A 7,500-nucleotide genomic window follows, 5' to 3' on the forward strand; every position below is an offset into this window, starting at 1 on the left:
CATTATTAATTATGTATCTATTTCGTAAATTACTATTATCTAATCGCAGCAAATTTCTTCATTTGTTTCATGAAATTCATGTAATGTAGGTTACAACGTGTATACAATGTTCATACAAGTCTGTAGTATTCTTTCTCTCTTGTAATCTGCTGCCATCTAAGGTACACTGAGCGTGCTTTTGTTGTCCTCTTCCACAGACATATTGCTTTACTTTTCTTGTAACTGCTACATCATCCCGTCTAATATATAGGTCAGAAATGAATCCTGGCCACTATAGTTTTTTCTATGTCAATCTTAATAACCATAAATAAACCTTGCAGTTCTTTGCAATGGTCCGCCAATTTGGTCTTTATTTTCTTGTAGTGTGACTGTTTCTGCCAGTTCACCAGCTTTATTTCCCGCAATGTTAACATGGGATGGTATCTACACAAACTGTTAATAGTTTGTTATTTTTTAACATTTTATCCTGTTCCATCTACAGCATTGCCACATTTCTGGAATGCAAACTGAACAAGGCTGAAACTGAATCAAAATACTACCGAGTCCATTCTTGTTAAAACTACGTACCTCTCGGTTTGCATACACAGTGATAATTACTTTGGTGTAATTACACCGAGAGAGAGATCTTGTTGTACATATCTTGAAGCATGGGATATTTAATAAGAAAGACGGAAGCAGAGTTTATACTAATTTGTAATTCAGCTAGCGCCTAATTATGATAATAATAATAATAATAATAATAATAATAATAATAGTAATTATAATAACAATAATAATAATAATAATAATAATAATAATAATAATAATAATAATAATAATAATAATAATAATAATAATAATGTAGCTATCACTTTAGTGAACATTCCCCAACTATAAACTATGCCTCCACATTGTTATTCCATGGGTGATCTATAGTCAAGTGGTTGTTCTGAAGCAGCACGTGAACCAACCTCAGAGTTCCTGAGACTACGGACAGTCATTAACTTCAGATTTCCTTTGACCACGAATCGTATTACATAGCATCTAGATGGAGCCGATATTTTCAAAGTGCTTGTTCAGATGATGCTTAAATCCCAATAATTTGTTTGCACTAACAACTTGTAGCTTTAGTGAGCAGTTGTAAAGTAATAAATGATTCTGGGGGAAAAAAATGTCCTCTACTCTTAAAAAGTTATATTTCATCCTTGAAAGTTTAATGCTACTGTACGAGCGCATAAAATAGATTTGGTCTCTTAGAGATTTAAATAAGTACTCGTAAATTTTGTCCCCTACAGCAGGACAATTTAAATGTGTTGATTCTTTCTACATTCGATTTGTTTCTTAAAGAAAGTAGGTCTTTTTTTTTGTTTGCCTTTCTCTTCTCTTGATTTGGGTCTGCTTGATTTGTTAATATTTAGGTTTATCAGGAAATTTAACTTGTTAAAGCTGCTAATTTCGTTAATATTTACATTTTCAGAGCCAGGTCCTGAAAATATTCGTATCGTCTGTTGCAGAAAAGCTGAGAGACTGAGAGAGACAGACTGACTAACCTGACTGACTCTCTCTCCCTCTTTCCTTGTTTATCTGTCTTTATTTTTAAGGAGCTGTAATGAGAAGTCTTTGAAGGTGGTGAAAAGAGGTAGGAGAGCATGGATGAAGGAAGACGAGAGAGAGAGAGAGAGGGAGAGAGAGAGGAAGAGAGGGACACGTGTGTATCTACATATTTCGGGTTACAGGAGTCGATTCATAGCTCCTGGCCCCCGCCTCGTCGGAGGCGGGGGACAGGAGCTATGACTTGATTTTAACCAGAGTTAAAATCTCTGGCTTGTCATAATTGTATGAAAGACATGAACCACATTATTGTAATTGTTTGGCGAAACATCTGGAGCAAAGTAACACAAGTGCATCAGTGATGAACCTTCGTTTCGCCCACTAGTAAGAAGTCTACCTATGTTTACACTGCTAAAGCATGTCGCAAGCTGCAGAAACGTCGTGATATAGAATTGATCTGGTAGGTTCAAAGCTTATCCTCTGAAACGTCGGGAAATGGAAACAACAAAAAAAAAAATATATATATATATATATATATATATATATATATAAATATATATATATATAAATATATATATATATATATATATATATATATATATATATATATATATATATATATATATATATATATATATATATATATATATATATATATATATATATATATATATACTTTTTTTGTTTTATGTATCATAATATTTCACAATTTGTTTTAAATTAAATGTCTGTATTTCACCTATACACCACTAATCAAGAATATTTTAATGTCAAGAAGAGGTATTTAAGAATGCTAACTATAAACACACACTCACAGTTATACACCTCTCAGTGTATATACTCGTACACAGAGAAATATACAGTTATTGGTGATATACATGCCTGCTTCCAGTGCAAATATACCAAAAGAAATGCACTCTTCAGAATTTATACGTCTATTTTATGATATATGCCAAGAGATGAAACATGGCTTACTGTGAATCTCTCTCTCTCTCTCTCTCTCTCTCTCTCTCTCTCTCTCTCTCTCTCTCTCTCTCTCTCTCTCTCTCTCTCTCTCTCTCTTACACATATGAGGAACTAAAAAAACATGAATATCTTAACATCACTAAGGCGAATAAATTCAACGTTAACGTAACGTTACCTCCAGCAAAACTATTACCTGAATAAACTCGAGATATCCTTGATTTTCAAACGTGCATATTAACAAAAGTTTCGACACAATACCGTCACTGGGACCATATACGGCTAAGCAGCATATTTTAAATACCACCTTTTTTTTTCAAAATTAATTTGTGGCTTAGCTTAGAGTTTCCATTTTTTTTCCTGGGACCAAATCTGATTACCTTCCGTCCCCACAAACGCTTATAACCACTAATAGTTTAGTTATAACTCCCTAGAATATGTTATTAGTTATTTTAAGAGAATAAGTTTAACTCGAAGGCCAGTTACTAAATAATTACCAAGCTTGATCACGAGCCTCAGTTACATGCTTAGTATAATAATAATAATAATAATAATAATAATAATAATAATAATAATAATAGTAATAATATAATAATAATAATAATCTGAAGGATCAATTACCGTTAAGGTGTTAAAATGGTTGATCGAGTTTTAGAAAAGGAGCAGACGTTTCTTGCCATTAAAAACAATTTGAGACGATTGAAATGCTGCCGACTATTAAGAAGACTGACTTCAGATTTCTTCACTTTGTCGTTGGTGCTTCATTAAGCATCCTTGTGGGATGTTTAATCAAGTCTTCCTTGCTGAAGAACCTTCCCCCGTATGCACTTCTGTGTTCGTTGACCGCGCTGAACTTTCCACTGACCATGCACTGGACCTTGCACTGGACCTTGCACTGGACCTTGCACTGGACCTTGCACTGGACCTTGCACTGGACCTTGCACTGGACCTTGCACTGGACCTTGCACTGAACCTTGCACTGGACCTTGCACTGGACCTTGCACTGGACCTTGCACTGGACTTTGCACTGGACCTTGCACTGGACCTTGCACTGGACCTTGCACTGAACCTTGCACTGGACCTTGCACTGGACCTTGTACTAGACCTTGCACTAGACCTTGCACTGGACCTTGTACTGGACCTTGCACTAGACCTTGCAATGGACCTTGCACTGGACCTTGCACTAGACCTTGTCCTAGACCTTGTACTGGACCTTGTACTGGACCTTGTACTGGACCTTGCACTGGACCTTGCACTGGACCTTGCACTGGACCTTGCACTAGACCTTGTACTAGACCTTGCACTGGACCTTGTACTGGACCTTGTACTGGACCTTGCACTAGACCTTGTACTGGACCTTGCACTAGACCTTGCAATGGACCTTGCACTGGACCTTGCACTAGACCTTGTCCTAGACCTTGTACTGGACCTTGTACTGGACCTTGTACTGGACCTTGCACTGGACCTTGCACTGGACCTTGCACTGGACCTTGCACTAGACCTTGTACTAGACCTTGCACTGGACCTTGTACTGGACCTTGCACTAGACCTTGTACTAGACCTTGCACTGGACCTTGTACTGGACCTTGTACTGGACCTTGCACTAGACCTTGTACTGGACCTTGCACTAGACCTTGCACTGGAGGGAACGGTTGAGACGCCTACGGGAGAGATTTAAAGACGTATGCAGAACAATCTTACGAAGTGACCGTGTGTGTGTGTGTGTGTGTGTGTGTGTGTGTGTGTGTGTGTGTGTGTGTGTGTGTGCGTGTGTGTGTGTGTGTGTGTGTGTGTGTGCGTGTGTGTGTGTAGAGCTTTGTCAAGGTTGCCTTGATCAAGCTTCACACGTAGCAAAACGTTGTCACGAAGATTCTTCTGACTTTTCCTTTGGCCTAGCTTTTGCATTTTTTAGTGTAAATCAGTGAATAATACACTGTTTCTATCCAGAAGAATATAGCTTGAATATTAGAAAGTTTCTCGCACCTGTGTTGAGCAAAGTATTGTGAGAAGACACTAAAAAGACGAGCCTTTATTTATTCGACGTTTCGCTCACCGTGAGGGTAGGGAGAGAGGAGCTTGATACTAAGTACACAGAAAACATGAGAACAATTAATCTTATACTTAATACACCGACTCTGATGGGTTTAGCTCTTAGTTATGATTATAATAATAATGGGTAGTACATTCAGCGACTGGAAAGCATGATAGACTTCAGATATCTACGATTAATTTGATCTTTCGTAACGTAACAATAGTATATGTAGTTTGAACCTTCGCCGTGAGGTGGAGACGTGGTGGAGGAAGGCTCCATACGTAGCTTTAAGAGTAGGTATGATATGGCCCACGAGACTAGGAGGGAGTGAATCTAGCAAGCGGCAAGTTGAGAAGCTGAACCGGGGGCTGAGACTCAGCCCTCTGTGGTCACAAATAGGCGAGCACGTACACCCGCACGCGCACATACGCACACATGCCCCCCACCCCCCATCCCAGAATAATTACACTAGTTAACAAACACCTGATGAGTTGTTGGAATGGGGTGAGGGATGGAAAGGGGCAGCAAAGGAGGGGTGGGAAGGGATGGGAGAGTGATTGGAAAGGGGGGAAGGTAAAGGAAGGGAAGGCGACTACGACACAGAAGCGAAGGGGATTCCAATCTAAATGCAAATTGAGGTCTTTTACTTCTTAGTCTTGTAACGACACAATATGTTAGCCGTCGTCAGTGATAGGAAGAAGAGTCTCACTGGTCAGAGAAGAGGAACACCTGTAGTAACACTTGAATGCTCCTGGCAGGTGTTGTTGCCACTTAGTGTCCAGACAGGGATATGTGTGTTCCCACGGGAACGCACCAGACAGGTGCTGTCAAGGCACGGCAAGATAACCTATCCTTACTTTAAGTGAATTTTCTTGCATGATTACGTAGTCCACTTGCGAATGTTTTGCCTGTAAGGTAATAAATGCTATTTTCTATTTTACATTAGGTTGCATTTGGTTTGATTAGGTTTGGCTTGGTTAGGTTGGGTTAGGTTTAGTTTGGTTAGTTTAGGTTTTGTTAGATTTAGTTTGGATAGGTTTGGTCAGGTTTAGTTTGGTTAGGTTAGGTTAGGTTAGGTTTGTTTGATTAGGTTTGACTAGGTAATTACGGGGCCGGCGAACTCATCAAGTATTTTTTTTCCGATTGCAACAGAAAATCTTACTATGATTTAAGCAGCATTTTCAACCTACACACTGTGTTTATAGTGACTTTTTTCCTTTAAGATAGATAGAAAAAATTAATAGTGCCCTATTCTATAGGGCATACAACTCCTCTACAAAATTGGTAAGATGTACAATGTTCTAGTTGACATCAGATAAAAGATAAACAGCTAGATAATCCTTTCACCAACATCGTTTGACCGAAATGTTAATAGATTGCATAATAAAAAAAATGATTTTTTTTAAGGATTTGTTTTTTTTTTTTTGGGGGGGGGGAATAAAATCAATAAAAAACACAGCGGTAAAACATATCGCAAATCATTAATGTAATTTAGTAGAATCATCATTCCTTATTAATGTGAGCAAAAAAATCATGACACTCCTATAAATATTTTTTGCCAAAACATCAAAATAACGTCAATAATTTATTCCTGAGTTATACATATATTACGTTTCTTGTAAAACTCTATGGTCACTACGAGCCACATTTCAGTATGTTGTACACATCCATTCATGTTGACAGCCCACAGGCGACTGAGCTGCTATCACTCCCTGCACTTGAATGGAGTCCTCAGAGAAGTTGCAGTGTAGTGTATTTAGAATGAAACAATCATGAAATCGTAATTTTTGAAAAAGTATATTTAGAAATATGCTAGAAACAAGCTGATTGCATCAACATGTTGCCAGAATTTTGCACTATTTTTCAGTAAGAAAACATTCTTTCCATAAATTTTCAATTTTCCTTTTCTTATCTTTTTTTGACATCGCATTCCCCCTTAGGTTAGGTTTGGTTGGGTTAGGTTTAGTTTTATATGTTTTAATTTAATTTGATTTAGTTGAGCAAGGTTTGACTGAACTATATACGGTTTATTAATTAAATTAGGTTAGGTTAGGTTAGTTTGGTTTAGTTATGTTACATCTAATCGAAGGAACTTTAACGACGAGCTTCACTCGTGGTGCAAGATGAGATGGATGGAGAGATGAAATGCTGGAAGATTAGGGAATGGTGGGAGACAGGGGATTGGATAATGGGATTAAAGTCAAAGGCAGAAATAAGAGGACCACCAGTGCGTTGTTTTCCACGAGCAACTACAGTGACAACAGACATCATTGAACCAACACAACTAATCGCATTACATCTCAACTCGTCCAGTCATCGGGAGGAAAGGGAACCTTTCAAGGAAATTACATGTATTCAGAAGAAAAGGCAAATGGTATTGAATGGTGCGATGCGAAGTGAGGGATGCACGCATGATATATTGTCGAGATGTGTTGAACCTCACCATACTCTGTGTTAAACTAAGAATTATTACAAGTACAGCAGTGCCTCTGTGGGGGAGGAAGGGACAGAATGTGTGCCATGTAGTTTCAAGAAATTTTGCTCTGGGTATCTACGAAGTTAGGCAAGATGAGCAGTGCTGAAACTACTGGCTGACTTTTTAACATTAAGGTCACTCACATCTCTGGCGCCGAAGGTTCTGCTGAAATGACAGGACCAGTCAGGTCAAGTCGAAAGAAAATATTTATCCTATGTGGTCTTCTGCTGTGTCCTGAAGTCTAAGAGGAGGAGGAGGAGGAGGAGGAGGAGGAGGAGGAGGAGGAGGAGGAAGAGGAGCTGCAGCAGCAGCAGCAGCTGCTGCTGCTGCTGCTGCTGCTGCACTCTAAAGTTTACTCTTCTCCTTATATGATTTCACTATTTTTAAATTGAATATGAAAAGTTTATTAAAATCCATAAGATTAGGCACTTTTATTAACAGCGAATTTGGACCTTTTATAGTCCTAGACTGCGTCTGCAGCGCTGAGTGACCCTTGTGA

The sequence above is a fragment of the Cherax quadricarinatus genome, chromosome 4 (genome assembly GCF_038502225.1).
Source record: "Cherax quadricarinatus isolate ZL_2023a chromosome 4, ASM3850222v1, whole genome shotgun sequence".
NCBI lineage: Eukaryota > Metazoa > Arthropoda > Malacostraca > Decapoda > Parastacidae > Cherax > Cherax quadricarinatus.